The 17,506-nt window shown below is 36.1% G+C and overlaps 1 long non-coding RNA gene and 1 other non-coding gene across 2 annotated transcripts in view; both read right to left on the bottom strand.

Annotated features, from left to right (window-relative positions):
* The window catches only part of LOC134649416 (uncharacterized), a 144,038-nt gene that overhangs the window by 25,711 nt on the left and 100,821 nt on the right, over window positions 1-17,506 (bottom strand). The gene's annotated exons all lie outside the window — the stretch shown is intronic.
* Window positions 1,334-1,405, bottom strand: Trnat-ggu (transfer RNA threonine (anticodon GGU)). Its single transcript has one exon. It is a non-coding gene; the product is annotated as a tRNA-Thr (tRNA).

Raw genomic sequence — 17,506 nt, 5'->3', positions numbered from 1 at the left:
GACAATGCCAGGGGGGTATTAAAACCGTAATACTATTAGATACCTTATTAGGATTCCGTAGCCAAATGGCAAAAAACAGAACCCTTATGGATTCGTCATGTCTGTCTGTCTGTGATAGTCTTACCCCGGTGATAGTCTTACCCCACCTTACCTCATATGTGGTTAAACAATTGTTTGTGTTATGAATTTATGAAGGCAGCATATTCGATTTCTTCAGATTAACTTACACAATAACTTCTTCTCTCTGTGCCCCTATTTATTTCTTAGTATCATTTCCTATACGGCCATAAAGCAGATCATACACCTTGTACCTATCTACATGCAGATACATAATGACACTTTTTAATGAATAGTTTTGTATGTAAGGCGGACATGTTTACGCAACTACTCAAAGTATTGTTTTGAAATATATATATTTTACTAAGAAAGAGAGATTAGTTGCCATTAAAATCAAGGAAACTATTAGTCAAATACGTAGTTTTTAGTGTATCATACTTTCGTAGATTTGTCGTCCGAAACTAAAATTAAAGTAGATAAATATGTTCGATGCCGCTTCAGTATGGTTGAAGTATATTATTGTAGATTAAAATATACATAAATAATAGTTTTAACTACCAAAATAAGCTAAGAAAACAATTCCTGTGCCATGTTCTAATTTCCGTGCTAGTAAAATCTAATTCCCATGGACACACTAATTCCCGTGCCCTGACCAAAATTTTAAATTGAAATAACTTTTATAGTTTTATGAATATTTTTACCCCATAAGAAAATTAATGTTTATTATATTTTTTATCAAATTATCAGCATATTTTTTTTTGTGTAATGTTGGTATTTCAAAATTCCATGGGAATTAGACAAAAATGCTCGTTTGGTGAAATTGACCCATTTTATTGATTTATTATTCGATACAATACAAAATTGATGTCAATCTAAAGATTTAAACGTTGCAAATTTATTTAAATCAGTTTTCAGTGTTCATTTTGGTTTAAGTTAAAATGCAAATAAACTTTTTGATATGCAAGCAAATATTGGGACTAATTAAACTATGTACTCTGGAAGCTTATTCCAATTGTAATAATAGTTATGATTTTGATCTGGATTTGTTATGGATTTTACCTGTCAGCCTGTCACTGTCAAAATTATACACTTCTAATCTTCGACAAGAACAGTCATTTCTGACAACTGACATAATATCATATAGTACATGACAAATCCTGATCAAATTCATTTTCATATTATAATTATTATATTTTCAAGGGCTTCAGAGTGATTACATAGATTATAAACTAAAATAGATAGCATACACTAAAGAAAAAGTAACCAAGTCCACCGGTGGCCGAGGCAGGAATCGAACCCGCGTCTTCAGCTTACCCGGCTAACGTCCTGACCACTAGACCACCCGGCCACGGCGGTACTAGTCCCAAATTTTCTGATACCGTCGTGGCCGAGTGGTCTAGTGGCCTTGGTCACTTTTTTTAGTGTATGATATCTATTTCAGTTTATAATTTATATAATAGTAGTGTGACTATTTAAAAACACGAATCAAAAAATATTTCATAAACAGTGATCGGGGATTTCTATGCCACTTGGGGTGAATGACCTCAATCATTATGCTAGTATGGATATGCCGCGGGATTCCGGGATTCGTGTGCGATATAGGAGTGTTTTGGCATGTTACTGTTAATCAATTAATCATGCATTGCATATATTATTAATATTAATAATTGAAAATTTGAAATTGAAAACTTAATAATTTTTTGAATAATATTTTTTCTTTGAATCATAACCAACACTGTTTTTTTTACAGTCCTTTATTTTATAAACGAATTACCAACACCGAAATAGCGTTTACTTTTCGAACAGTTTTGTTCCTATCGCGGGCCAAGTGGCGTATCCATATTACCATTTCGACTTGATATCCCGCGGTGTGGCATAGAAATCCCCGATCACTGTTCATAAAATAATAGGATTTGTTCCTAAGTTATGTAAAATGGTCCTACTTTGCTCCAAAATTGGCTCCACTTTAAAGAAATTTTGAATATTTTTTAAACTGTTCCTCATTTAAATATTCAGACATATGAAGAAGAACATATCATGTGACTTAGATATAAAACGAAGCTTTGAATACGGGGCACAATATACTCATTGTTGGGGGTATTTTTGCAAATAGAGGTGCAAAATCACCCCATTGTACGCCAAATTAATAGACCCCGCCAAGAAAAGAGATTAATTTTATGACTAAATTAGCAATTCATAAAATATATACAATTTCGTTTATCTGAGTATATAAATAATAATAATATAGAAATATCATGGTTGGAAATAATAAACGTTAAGTCACTTTTTTTTATTGGAGCATAGTTATCCACCTAGGGAGCAAAGTAGGACCATTTTACGGTACATCTATAGATGTTTTAATTATGTATTTTATATAATCTTTATTCGGTTTAAAGATAATTGATATTATTTCAATCTTTCTTCTACAAAGCACAATCTAACAATTTTAATTAGCTAATAAGAGAGGATACCTAATAAGCGTTCACAAGAAAATACTTTTAAATTAACTTGCTATTTTGAAGTTAATCAAGCAAGAATTATTACATCATTACCTTCCTTCCGCGTTAACTGACGCTTAAATTATAATTTATTTTGACTGAATGCGCTATGGGGGCAGAAGTAATTAAACAACAAATGAAAATCGATGATACCTAATTAAATTAAAACACAACGTAAATTTTGGGGAAAAGTTTTGAGAAATTTGGACGAGATTGATTTCAGATTTATAATTTTCAATTACAATTTCATTTTTTTTCTATTGTGTAAGTAACTAGGTACTTTGTCATTTATTAAAACATTCCTTCTTATGAACGAATGAACGGAGAGACGCAATAACCCCATAGTTGCATTTGCCTCACTTGACCTTAATCACGCTGATGGTGATAGTACTTATATAAAATATGCTTAATCTAATCAACTGTGCATAAACACCACTTACCTTATCCTTCTAATCCTGCTATTCTAAAACATATACAGGTAAGCAATTAAATATTAATTTCAAGATTGAAGAGTAAGAGCAATAACATGACTGTATTTAACCTACTCATGAATCACGGCACATACCTACTTGCAAAATCAAAAGCTATATCGTCAAATAAACAGCGGAAGAAAAATTCCCATCGGCCGTAAATGTGACGGAATGAAAAACGTATTTTGTTCCTTTTTCCCACTCGGTCCTTTGTAATTGACTGCAAAACTATTGTTTCTATTAACACGACTTATTCGTCGTGCGATTTCAACGATTATACGTCATTTGTTTTTGTTACTTGAGGGTTCGTCATAAAGATAAATTGATGAAACAAAACTAAACCGAACCGCTCTTCGTATTTCGGACGCTGTTACGTATGGAATAAAGCTAATTTTCATTCGCCAGCTTCTGTATTTAAATATTTCAAAGCAAATCTGACATATTGCTGATGTGACGTCCTTTTGATTACTGGAGCGGGATAGTTGGAGCAATTTTATTTATTACTGGCATCCGGGATTACATATTCTGGTACCTAATTAATTTTAAAAGAATTTTACAACTGTTTTCCTAAAATTAAAGTATGTTTTGGCCTACCAACTCTATCGTACCTGGTCTTACATTTAGTTATTTAATAAAAGTTAGCGTTAAAAAAGGTAAGTAATTGATACGCCACATTTTAAAAAGAAGTTTTCAAATTAATCGATATTTTGAGACTTATCTTACACACAAGTAAATACCTATCTGATAGCCCCAGAGTAAGCTCAGTAGGTTCATAAACATCCACAATCCATTTATCCATTCGTAGTAAAGAAAGATCACTTATTGTCACTCACTTACTTTAATTTCTCTTGTCTTTTTAAAGGGTAACCTTAAACAACTGACGCATCTTTGTCGGTCCGAGCGAAGCGAGCGACAATGTGGCGTGCTGTGACTCTGAATTAAACACTCATTGGAAAAACATTACCTTTTCTCTTTCAGTCAGGTAAAAAAGACACACCATTTTTAAACAAAGGCCCAAATTGGCTTTAAAAGTGCGACATTTACACGTAACAATTGCAAGTGCGAAGCCCCCATAAAAATACTTGCTCATTTCATGTGGCAAAAATAAAATTGTCCTGGGAAAACAGGACGCGTGGCCATATCGCGTATTGCGTGTGACGTAAACACGGAATTGGTGGGACCGTCCTATTGTGGTGGAACGTGTGGATATTCATACGGATAATATATTAATGTTAACTGTTAATTTTAAAGTTGGGATGGATGTCAGCTAACATTTTGAATGTTAAATTACTAGCTTGGTTCTCAAATGTAACCTAGGCCTCATTCAGTGAACAGAATTCTGAAAGATGATGGTGAATAAAATAAGAAATGAAATATTTCTCCTGAGCTGATAAAATTTATAAGTGTACTTTGTATGAGTTTTCGCTTTTTTGCGGTTTTTAGTGGTTAACGAAAATAATTAATGTTAAATTTACTGTTTGGTCTATTCAATATATAAAAAGGGGTCACTCAAAGAAAAAGTAAAGAAAGAAAGAAAGAAGAAAGGTCCGTCAACGCGTGCTTTCGTTGAAACTACTCGTTATAGAGCGAAACAAGTCCAGGTCGAGCAATCTTGGTCTTAAGAGCCCATCAACGTGCCCACTAGCGCCACTGCTAAATAATCGTAATAATAATACAAGATACAGTACGTAGCGGCCCCCTTTTTTTAATATCTTTTATTAAATTGAAATAATCACGATTATTTAGCAGGGGCACTATAGTTCGTTTTTTTTAGCATTAGAAATAAGGTAACCAATCTTGATGTGTCTTTTAATTGAAAAACACATTTTAAAAATAAGTTACGGTAAATATGTAACAATTATGAATCTAATACAATCTTTGATAGTCTTCTGCTTTCATAAGTAATAGTTATTGATTTTTAAAAAGTGTTTTTCAATTAAAAGACATGTCAAAATCGCTTACCTTCTTTCAAGTTCTTTCTAATGCTAAAAAAAACGAACTATAGCGTGCACGTTGATTTGCACTTAAAATACGTGAGTGATCCGTTTTCATATATTTTAGAAGCCTTGGGCTCACGGAAGTTTTGTTATTAAAATACTGTTTGATCCCCTAATTTTGTTAATGCCATCGCTATAAATATTTTTCAATTTACTTTTTGTTACTTGCCCTTTTAGTAAAAAAAGCCGTGGCATAAAATCGGGAAAACGCAAGAAAGATGATGATGACTTTTTGTCACGTGCTCTTTTGATAACAACAATACAGATAACGTTCCAAATTTATAATTTTGTAAGATCGCTTACTTTTCTTTAAAATCAAAGGGTACCTATCAAACTTTTCGAGTTAAAATCAAATACTGAAAATATCCTTTACAAGGTGTTATGCCTCGAGCCTGACGTGTGTCAAAACGAAGCCCCCAATATTTTCCTTGGCCCAAACTGCTGACAGGTAATTACTGGCCAACACTCCAGAACTTTTCATCGCCAGACAATTTTAAACTCTATTGCGTAACCCGCAAAGTCCACTTAACTTTTAACTTTTGTTTATGCACGCCTATCGCGTGACTTAGGTTTAATAGCAGTATAGAAAATATTTCTGGCTAGGTTTTAATTGTGTTTTGAAATAAATTGTTAGGTGTTTAAGTTGATTGGCGGTTAATTGCTAAGGTGAGCTGCATAATCGTAGACTTTGGGTGTGTTGTTTTATTTTGCTACGAAGTTCGTAATACGATTAATCAAGTGTATAACGCCTTCACATTGGGCCCTGTGTTTACACAGTGATTAGTATATATTGCGAGCTTATACATTTGCTACTTACTGGGCTGGACCAAGTTTTTTTCTACTTGCAGAAACCTATCATCCTCTCAATATCCATGAAAAGACTTGAACCTTCCAAAAAAATTGGAAAAGTTGAAATTAGGAATTTTAAAAGTCAACGATTTAATTAGTTTTGCAGTTAAAGAACTATCTGTATTATTTAGGTAATCTCTGGGACCAACATATGAACGTGACAACACGGAAATGTGTTTTCTAATTAACACATTCAGTGCTGGCGTGAGCTACGCGCTACGAGTGTAGCCGATAGGTAACACGGGAAAGACCGTATGTAACGAAAAGGGCCTACGAGCAGAGAACCCGCCTAGCGGGTCGCTGGCAGCGAATGTGTGTAATATGTGTAAGTACATTTGTTATAGTTATTATTTTGTGGGTATTATATTGAGGAATGTTTGTATTGAATTGAATTGTTATGCGGCTTCTTATCATAATATTAATTTTCGGTCCACTTTTCTTTGCTCTGTATCTTTTTTTTTCAACGGCCATAATTTTTACGAATGACCCACTTCTCAAAAATGTCATTGACCTTTAAGTATAGTCATTAACAATTTCAACAATTGTCATTAACAAACTCTTACTTTGGAAGTAATAATGTTATGCTTATTATTATAAATAGCTTTATTCTCGTCTTGCAATCATTAATTCCAAGTTAAATTCACAAATTTCTCAATTATTTTGTAAAGTTGGCGGCACATTTTGCTAATTCGTCGAGTTTGCTCAACAAGAGTAGGTATATTCTTACTTCCGATGTTATAACGTTATATAAGGTAAGATAAATAAAATATGTGATGTTATCTATGAAAAAGGACCTTATTGTCGATGGCTCTTACGCCATTATTAACGATGCTCCGATATAAATACAATGCCGCGCGACGCAGTGCGGCGTAAGCGCCATCGACAATAAAGTCCCTTTTCATAGATAATGCCCCATATATCTACACCGCAAGCACGAGCGAGACGTACAGGGGGAATGAGAGCAAAAATACATCATTTAGTTATCGTTCTGATGTCAATTACTTAATGTTCGTTCGAATTTACCAACATAAAGATAAACTGTTAAGGGGCCCACTGATTACTAGTAATCAAAGGGCCCCTTTACGCTACAACAAATTTCTTATCTGTGAAAATTGTATTATAATAATAACGTCGATATCTATCTGAAAATGACATTCAAATTTCGAACATCTCTGAAAAAAAAGGAGTTTGATTCGACTTCATTCCTAGTATTAGTTGAGGTGACGTTTTATTGAGTGTGTGATTACTGATGAATTGCCGCAAAGCTGGTAAAAACATGCGGGTCCTGGACACATCATACAGAGCTTATAAGTACATTTTATAATATGTGTATAAATAAGGCAGTGTATGTAATCATATTTAATTACACAAACGGGTCTACCGCGATATAGTTTCATTGTTTTTACCTTAAATTCCGACGTTTCAGCTGAGTTGCATCAGAGAGCCTACCGCGAACTACGTTCGACGTGTTGCCTCCGTGTCACACTTACATACGAATTTACAAGTGCGACAGAGAGGCAACCGTCGTACAACACGTCGACGTGGTTCGCGGTAGGCCCTCAGCTGTGGGGGAAAGACTGACGTCTCAGCAAATGTCAACGCGAGTTTAAAGTTTAAAGTGTTATTAGTGTAGGTATGTGTAGGTAACTTTACATACTTAGTAAATGCAGACGTTGCTACGAAGAATTATAGTGCGTCAAGCAAATCTTGTCAGTAGCAATGTACTGCAAATTAAAGTAGGGTAACACCATGTAACACTCAAAGAGCAGAATTGCGCTAGGGAAAGCAGCAATGTACATCGAACCAAAACGTGTTTATTTTTTCGCCCTTCATACGTCAGTTCGAGTGAATTAATCATAACTTCAAATTTTAGTAATGTTTACCGTCAACGAGTATGATTGTACATTGTAGGCACCTTAGCTTTGCTTGAGGTCATGCATATCTTGGTACCTATTTAATGGTGACAGCAGAAATTTCTCTTGAAATAGAAACGATTCAGAATGTAAACAATAAGATGATGGCTGTCATTAACGATCCACATTCCACAGATAACACACAGATGACACGCGATTTTGGAATTATTCGAACACAGTGTTGCTAACCCGCGATTTTTCAAATTTGCCGCCTTTTACTACTGACAAGATTTGGTTGATCCAGTATAAAACATGTTCTTTGTCGCTTTGCTCACTTTGCGAGTACTGTTGGCTCAAGTAAATTGCGGCGCTTCGCAAAGAACTTCACAAAAAAACAAAAAATAGAAAATATACAACAGTTTTTGTCAATTCTGCAGTAGTTTTGCTGTTTTTATCGTGGTAAAGTCGGCTTTTCTAATTAAAGTCAGGCGCAGATGTGAATGAGGGAGCCAACTGAGGGAGGCTGCCTACTGTCTAGTACAGTACACACAAGAAACAGTAAGTATATCTAACCCAGTTAACAAATCATTGTGACCTATACGAGTAACTAAGGTGCGAAACGTGGGTGACGTCACTGATGTCAATTTAAGCTAAATAAATTGAAACTGTGTAATATAAGGCCCAACGCAGCCGACATGTCTCTTTGATAAAGGCTTCGATGTGTGGAGCGGGTGATGGGTGGAGGATATTCGGAAGGTCTCGGGGCAATTCTGAATGAGACTAGTCAGGCCCCGTAGACAACATGCCAATTGCTCGCGCCGCCTCTGTAGTAAACGAAACGCAACTGTCACACTAATATGGAAGAGAGATAGACAAAGCGATTCGATGGCGAAGCGCAAGCGATTGTCACCTTGGCTAGACCGCCAGGACCGGGGTAAGTGGCGTACACGAAGAGAGATATGCTCAGCAGTTAGTTACAGGAGGGCAAAATTGTGTTGATGTGACCCACGTGTCATCGTCGTTACAAATTGAAGGTTTGTGCTCTTTATTTAAGAAAAACTTCGTTAGCTAGTTTACATTTCAAAAAGTGACATCTAGCGAGCAATTCAGAAACTAATTCACAGTTTGAATGTACAATTTAAATTTTCAAAACCTACTGTTTCATCAAACCCTGTGTCACACCGTTGCAGACGCACAACTGAATTATCTAAAACTTTTAATTGTCCCGTTCGCCTTACCTTCATTAAAATTCGCGTCCGTAAGGTGTTTTGTTTGCGCATAAAAACTTGCCTTCTCTTTCTTGGCTTAAAACAGCGTATGAGTATGTTAAAGCATACGACAAAGGCCGTTGTAGCTTTGAAAGCTTACTTGGGAGTATGATATGAAAATTGCTGCTTCGTTGTTAATTAATTGTAGAAAGCGTTGTGTTCTTAAAGTGTTGTGTTTAAAATAGGAAAGATGCTTTCGTGAGTTGGGAGTGAAAACATGTTTCTCAGGCAGCATGTGAGAAGTTTATAAATTTGAGTTTATAAACATAAAAAATAGGTAGGTACCTTTTATTTAACACTTACCTACACAGTCACGTACGTCGTACAACATTTTTACTTTATGCTGATGGTATTTGGTAAGACAGTTAAATACATTATTTCGGACCATGATTGAATCTATGCCTAGGTACTTACCAAATAAGATTAAAACATTATGGATCTGCCCATAAATTTCTCCACGAATCAGCCATTGCAGCAACATAAAATTAATTGAATGGGGTTGGCCGGTTGAAGTATTTAGCAGATGGTGCATCATAGTTTGTCCTGTCAATCCCTAGAATTGTGTTATTTTTTTTATGCCCTGGATGCCAGCCTTTTAAGTCAAATCTCATAAAAAAGGGGGCAAGCTATGATGGCGCCATTTATGCAAATCATTGACAGTTGCCAATCCCCTTGTAAATAAAAAAAATTGAGACTTAACTACATTACCGTAAAAATTATCGATAAAATCTTCCAAACGTGTCCCAGCTCATAGTATATCCCGTCCACACATAATCCTGTCGTCGCTTCGCAGACCTTACGGCCCAATTCGAAAAACGCTTATAAGATGTCACCGCGATACGATACCGATCTGCCAGTGTCAACAGTGACGTTTTTATGGTTCTGTATCTCAAAAGGAAAAAAAAACAACGGGTTGGAATCCGGGAGTGCCGACAGAAGTGAAAACTCAATCACTATTGCAAAATGTCTGCAGCACTATGTATAATTGAGGTTAACGCCATCTAGCGTTATTTCGTCTCATTACTTGAAACACCTAAGCACATCACTGTTAGTACTCGAGTTATATTAAAACCAGTTAGAGGGAAACTCACTAGATGGCATTTAAATCAATAAAGAAAAACTCAATGACATTGTAAGTTTTTGATCAGGTCACGTGTCCGTCTTACGGTCACGTGATCTGTCGCGAGTTTAACATTTTTTCCCCAGTTTTCACTTCATTTCACTTCAAAAACGGAACCCTTATAGGATCATTCGTGCGTCTGTCTGTCTGTCCGACCATTCCCCCTCCATTATCTCCGAAACTACTGGGTCCAAAATTTAATAAATACACAATATAGTTCTTTACCTATTAGATGACAGAAAAATCTATTTGAAATATTTGGAAATGTGCAGTCAAGTGTGAGTCGGACTTAATGTACGGAACCCTTGGAACGCGAGTCCGACTCGCACTTGGCCGGTTTTTGGTTGATAAAAAGTCACTTTTAACATTGTATCACTGTGACATCTTATAAGCATTATTCGAATTGGGCCATTAATGCGAGCAAAATAATTCATTTGTTACTGAATTATTGAATAAATCACCGGTAATGGACCTTTTTTGTCAAATGGATTTGTTTTCGACGCTTCCTGCTATTACGGGGGCGGGCCAGGAAAAAGATGGTTTAAACGGAAATCAAATTAAAGGTGCTTTTTTCAAATTAAGATACATTAGTGAGGGGAGTGGGTTATGGATCACAGTACAGTTAGCAGCAGTAGTTGCTAAGCGGGCGAGGTGTTCAAAATTACCTTGACACGATCTTATTCTCTTAACAATAAAGTCGCGTCAAGATCATTTTGACCACCTCGCCCGCTTAGCAACTATTGCTGCTGACTCCGTCCGTCCGTCTTACGGTCACGTGACCTGTCGCGAGTTTAACATTTTTTCCCCACCTCAAAAAGTGCACAGCGCCGCTAAAGAAGTTTTCACTTCAAAAATATAAATTAAAATCTAAGCGTGGCGAGTTAACCCAATATCGAGCTTCAAAATAAGCATGAGCAGGCAAAAATTTAACCTTGTGTGATTGTAGCAGGACAAACTTATATTTATTATCTGTTACAATAATAAACATTTATGTCAAACAACTGTATGTCCGCTCTCAATAATCTCCCGCTGATCTTCCTTTGTTTTTATTCCTAACCTTTTTTCTACGTTTTGAAGATTCCCTCCCGCCAATGGGCCACAACCCGCCAATTTTAGAACCTACAGCCAACGCTGATATTAAATTTGTTTTTATTTTTATTTTTAAGTGAAAACTTCTTTAGCGGCGCTGTGCACTTTTTGTGATGATGAAAAAATGTTAAAATCGTAAAAGGTGTCACGTGACCGTAAGGCGACCGTAAGACCGTAACTTTAGTCATAACGTATCATAATCAGGTCAATTATTTAAAACTGGACTTTTATATTAAGCAATAAAGCTCAATGTTCTAATCTTGTACGGGCTGAAATACGAGGATCTCACAGTTACATTCTAACTTTATATCACTCAAATATAATTCAATAAAGCTACATCTTGATGAAATCGCTAATAAAAGTGAGCTCTAGTAGTGGTGAATATAACTCAAAATATCATGACCAATATTTAGATGCGAGGTCTGCAAGGTAACTTTACATTTTCTATTCGAATTTTAAACAATTAACGCTACAAATTTAAGCTCACTGACGAGCAATTTCGGAACTAAAGTTTTTCAATAGAAAGGAGGATGGGTCAATTATACATTAGTGCTGCAGACATTTTGGACTAGTCATTGAGTTTTCACTTCTGCCGGCACTCCCTGGGTGGAACCCGTTGTTTTATTTTTTATTCATTTTTTTAAGCTTACATTTGATAACATGGCCCAGCTTTTCAGTCTGCATCTTATTATAATTCAGGTTTCCTTTTCATTCATTATAAGACTGGCGGGTGACCCCACTGAGATTGACATCCGAGAAGTTTTGGATCTTTGTGGAGTTCAAATTACTGACAATGGAAATTCTGAGAAAGGTAAGTTGAAAAGCTTTCAATGATTTTTGTTGAGTTGGAAGTGTGTCTAAGAAATATATTTTTTTGTAAAATATTCATACTAATAGCTTCTCGTATTTACAACAAATATCTTCAAATATTTCGGGCATGCATTATTGGAGGGCAGTTAGATTTTGACTGGTCTCAACATGACAGGTTTAAAAGTTAGAATTCCAGATCGGTCTGAGGTGGGGGGTCGAGGCGGAGACGTAGTCAGTAAAACAACCAGTCAGTTCGACGTTGCGTTTAATACTAATACTAAACTAACACACTACAGCACGCCACACCACACCACCGGGGTTGGCAAAAAAAGAAAAATAATACACATTTTTTTTTTTTTTTTTAACATAAACAATGTCATAAACACAATTGTAATATGCCACACAATATAGATGTTTCAATTACTAATTTGTTGTTTTTCATTTTAACAAGTATTACTTAAGAACACTTACAATGTGTAAGGCATTTTACTAGTTTTACATAATAAAAATATAAGTATGACAGTTAAGACACGTTAAGTGTCCGAAACGAACAACTTAGTTCTATTAATATGGACAGTATCCTCTTTTCCGTTGACAGAAATTACAACATTAGGGTTTTCTAATCTAATCACTTTGTATGGTCCTTTGTATAACGTATCGAGTTTGTTACCGGTTTCACTTTTCACTAAGACGAGATCGTCCTTTTTATAACTCACTGGTATTCGGCTGTGTAAGTTCGTTGTTTACATGAGTTGTAGTAAGTACTTGTCCCCTACCACGAGAAACTCGACCGCGATTCGAACGCGATCTTACATAGCTGCCGCGAGACTGGTATCTGTTATACGTAGGTATGTTATAGTTACCTCTACTTTGGTGATAACCTCGGGTCGATGCATTGTAATTACCTCTATACTGTCCTCGAGTTGGTGTAATAGGGTGACCTCTATAAGGTCTGTACCCGCGATACCCGTAGCCGTAGTGGCTCCTGTTGGACGACTTACCTCTGAAATTTAGTATGGTCTCTGGCTGCGCGGACTCCTCGTCCTGCGCAGCACGTACCGCGTCCTTAAAGTCCGTGTAGTCTCGAGCCGCTATAATGGTACTGAGACGTCTATTCCGCAATCCGTCGGCAAACTTTTTTATTGCTAGTTGCTCGTTTATTGGCTTAAGTACCTCACAAGCCTTTTCGTTCGTGTTGGCTTGTGAGATAGTTAAGTTAACGAAGATATCTTCTATTTCGTTAGCGTATTGCGAAATAGACTTCTCACCCTGTGAAACACTGTTTAGTTTAATGAGCAAAGCGTTAGCTGATTTTTTGGTCAGCAAGTACTTTTTCATATCCGCAATTAAATTTTCGCAAGTGTCATACTCAGATTTAAGTTTTAATTTTGCAGACTTTGTTAACCTTGTGGCTAGAACAAATTTTATTAGTAGTTGTTTGCAACTACTTTCCTTGAGGCATCCCTCATACATACTGACTGCATCAATTAAATTATTTGTTACATCTTCAGAACCATCCATTACAGGCAACAAAGTCGCCGCCGTTTTTAATTCGAACTTGTCCATGGTAGTGGTTATCGTACAGCTATTCTTAGAACAAGCAGGTTGCGTTATGTTACACTGATATGACAAAATCTTTTTATAAACGGACTCTATGTTATCTATTAAGTTTTCTAGTGTATATTCAGCATATTCTATCGCAAAATCACTCTTATTTAAGTTAACAAGAATCAGATTATATTTTTCATACAGACTAGTGGCATTTTTTATTTTGTTACTCACATTTAATGGATACAATTGCCTTTTCTGACCTAGTTTTCTTAATGCGACTTGAATATCCTTTAAATCTTGAAATACAACATCAAGTTCTTCCATAAAAATAAAGATAAGAGCTTACTATTAGTTTCAAGGCGATGAAGACAATAAAAAAAAACTTACATAACTATAGGGACCGCATAGTTACGCGCACACATTTATGTCGCCGGTATCGGTACCTCCTGGTCCTGGACGTCGCCGCTGGAACGATCACCGCGCCCCGACATCCTTAAGCGAAGTCTCCGGAATGCGTTGTCCCGTAGTTCATGTCTCACCAGCTTTCTATGACAATTGTTATATTGTCTGTAGACGATATATAATACGCCAGCTCCACACAGGGCCAGCACCACCGACAGCAAGATATTGTTCACGCTTGTGTGAGCCCTTATTTCGGCTCCGGCATCGTTTAAGTCGCCGTGCTGGTTCACGATGACCTCCTTATTGTCACACACGCTCTTAGAGCATTCTTTGCCCATTTTTATTAAAGTTTTCTCTGAGTGAACGGAACACTGCATACACCACAAGCGCACGAGTCGCGAGTCGCGATTGCGTCATTATTCTCGAGTATTCAAAAAGTCCTTCGTTAGCGAAACGCGCTGGCTAGGGTCGCCATCTGAGGTGGGGGGTCGAGGCGGAGACGTAGTCAGTAAAACAACCAGTCAGTTCGACGTTGCGTTTAATACTAATACTAAACTAACACACTACAGCACGCCACACCACATCGGTCCATTATAGCGCGAGTCACGCGCTACTCCATCCTGTCGGTGTAGCAGATTACATAGTTTACCCACAACGAAAAACGCGTATAAACAGAGAACCCGCCTAGCTGATCGCTGGTAAGGAATGTCCCGGTACTGAGTTTGTATGACGAGAACCGGGAATTTCCGGTTCCGGTACTGTATATGTATAGAACACGGGAGCTTTCCCTAATCGCTGGCAAGAATGTGTTGATAAAGTAGCATAAAATTAAATACACATGCCTGTTGTTTACCGCTGTGTTTCTGTTTTCTTTTTATTGAGTCGTGCAATAAAGAGTAATTGTTTTGTATTGTATTGTACACATTAATGCCATTATATTCCATTAAAGGGTACCAGCAGAGCTAGAACATTTACTAAGCAGACACCTCCTAATAAGCAATCGAGAAAACAATCTTCCGACGATAGCGATCTCTTTATGAGCTCTCGAGATATAAATTAGAAAAGGAATAATGGCAGGAGCCAACAGCTTACTTACAACAAGCTAGAGGTCTACAAAATTGAGCTACAACAAGAGTTGTAGCTCGATTTTTATTTATTGCCAGCATTTTTTTCGTTTTCGTGTATGAGGAGTGTTATGAAAGTGAAGGAAGCGAAAGAGGTATGTCAGGATTGTAGCAGTGGTAATCCGTGGTCTTTGCCTACCCTTCTGGGAAATAGGCGTGATTACCTATATGTATGTATGTAAAAAAATTGTATGCTGTCCAAATTATTTAATGGCTATTTTTTATGCAGTTTTAACAACGGCTGATCGTTTAATTACTTTCGTAAAATATTTTTTTTTATGTTTTCTAAGCCGTGCAATCACTAATAGCCACTAAGTTACTGTAACGAGCCGAAATGAGCTTCGACGTAGCAAGTTTAGGAGTCGAATATATAAGGAGTCATAATCATCATAATGTATTTGCAAATAAAAAGGGTTTTACATCAGAAGTGTTCTAAAGTTACATGTCCAAGCCTTTTAGATGTTTTTCACAGCATGCAAATGGGTCCTTATAATACTGGGTCTTTATATACGCCTTCGTAATACTGATCCAATATGCTATACCATTAAGTGTAGGAAGCAGCTAATCTGCTCCGCTCTGCGCTGAAGCGGTATTAATATTACCTCTAGGTGTCTGTATAAATTAATACGAGCGCTGGCGTCGACAATAACTAGGTGGAGTTAAACTTCACTGTTTTGTGACGTAATCAGTGATAGGTGACTGTGGACATATTTTCATAATAATAAAGAATAAAACATACATAGGTACCTACGATTGAAAAACAAAACGAGTGTTAGAAACACATATTAAAAACATAAAATTGTCTTCGGTTACCACGATAGTTACTCATGAAATAAAACTATTAAAACGGATTATATAGCGTATAAATTAAAATTAAAAATAGTAGTAGTAGTAATAGTAGTAGTAGTAGTATAAATTAAATATACGCGATATAATCCGTTTTAATGGTTTTATTGTAGTGACTTGACGGTTTTCAATGTAGAAGTGTCATAAGATTCATCTGAATATTTTGAGATCTTCCTCTCAAATTCTAGAGAGTAAGTAGTCATATTACGTCCAATTACGTCAAACGTGATGTTTTTGACCTGGAAAAACTATAATAAGTAATATTTTGTAGGTACACGAAAAAGCCAAAATAGTAAATTTTGAAATAAAACAATTAAAACGGATTATATCTCGTATATTGAATTTATACTACATCCTGACGTTTCGAAACCTTTACAGCGTTCGTGGTCAACGGGTGGCTGAGGAAAAATTAAATGTGCAAAATACCCACATACAAAATAATGAATCATCATAAACTATAAATTTTAATGCCAGTTATACATGCAAAATTGGTTCATAAGGCTAGTTACATTACAACTATTTTCAAGTAAAGATAAAGATACGCGATAAAGCTAAGCCGGCTCTTACTCTTTAGAGGTGTACCTCTGACCCGAGAAGATTTAATTAGTTTGATTTTAAGGTTTGAATTATTTTAGTAAATTTTGCCCTGCACAATGGAGATTTAAGGGTAAAATCCACACTAGTCTGTCTCACGTAAACCAGCCAAGGTATCCTGTTAATTTGTTGACCGTCTCCGTAATGTCAGGCATAAACATCAAATATCTAAGGCCCATGGGCCGTGAAATTAAGCCATAACTTGCTATAACGACATGGCCCCCATTACGTTTAAACTGCTATTATGTTTAGATCGATTTTTGTACTCAATTAAGTTTGAACTTTAGAATTAAATTTTGAGACAAATTATCAGAAAAATATCTAAAATTTGTGTTGCATTCTAATACCTATAAAATACCGGGCAAGTCACTCTTATTCATAAATTTACCTATTTTAATTATGACAATTTTATTCCTATACTTCTATATTATTATTATTTTAGCCTAATATTAAATTTAAAATGAAAAGAATAATTTTTTCGGTTAAATTATTTCAATTAGTAAACTACTAAGTACCCTAGTTAAATGATTTAAGTACGTAACTAATGGAATACGTCTTGTAACGAATTGTTTAATTTAGTGGGGGCAAGGTCCATAATTAATCTTCTCCCATTATTAGAAATTAGATAAAGACAGGCTTTTTGGTAGAAAACCACTATTTTTTCTACCCAGGCAAGACTGAGCATATTTACCTAGTGTACTAAAAACTTACTTAAACCGGTAAAAGGACTTGCTAAGTAAAACACATTTCCAAGAAAACGTTTTTCGTTCAATATAAAAACCGGCCAAGTGAGAGTCGGACTCGCGCAGGGAGGGTTCCGCACCATCAACAAAAAATAAAGCAAAACAAGAAAAAAAAACAAGCAAAAAAAAACCGGCCAAGTGCGAGTCGGACTCGCGCACGGAGAGTTCCGCACCATCAACAAAAAACAAGCAAAAAAACGGTCACCCATCCAAGTACTGACCCCGCCCGACGTTG

This window comes from Cydia amplana, chromosome 7 (assembly GCF_948474715.1).
Source record: "Cydia amplana chromosome 7, ilCydAmpl1.1, whole genome shotgun sequence".
Taxonomy (NCBI): Eukaryota; Metazoa; Arthropoda; class Insecta; order Lepidoptera; family Tortricidae; genus Cydia; species Cydia amplana.
This window is presented reverse-complemented; position numbering and strand designations above follow the sequence as displayed.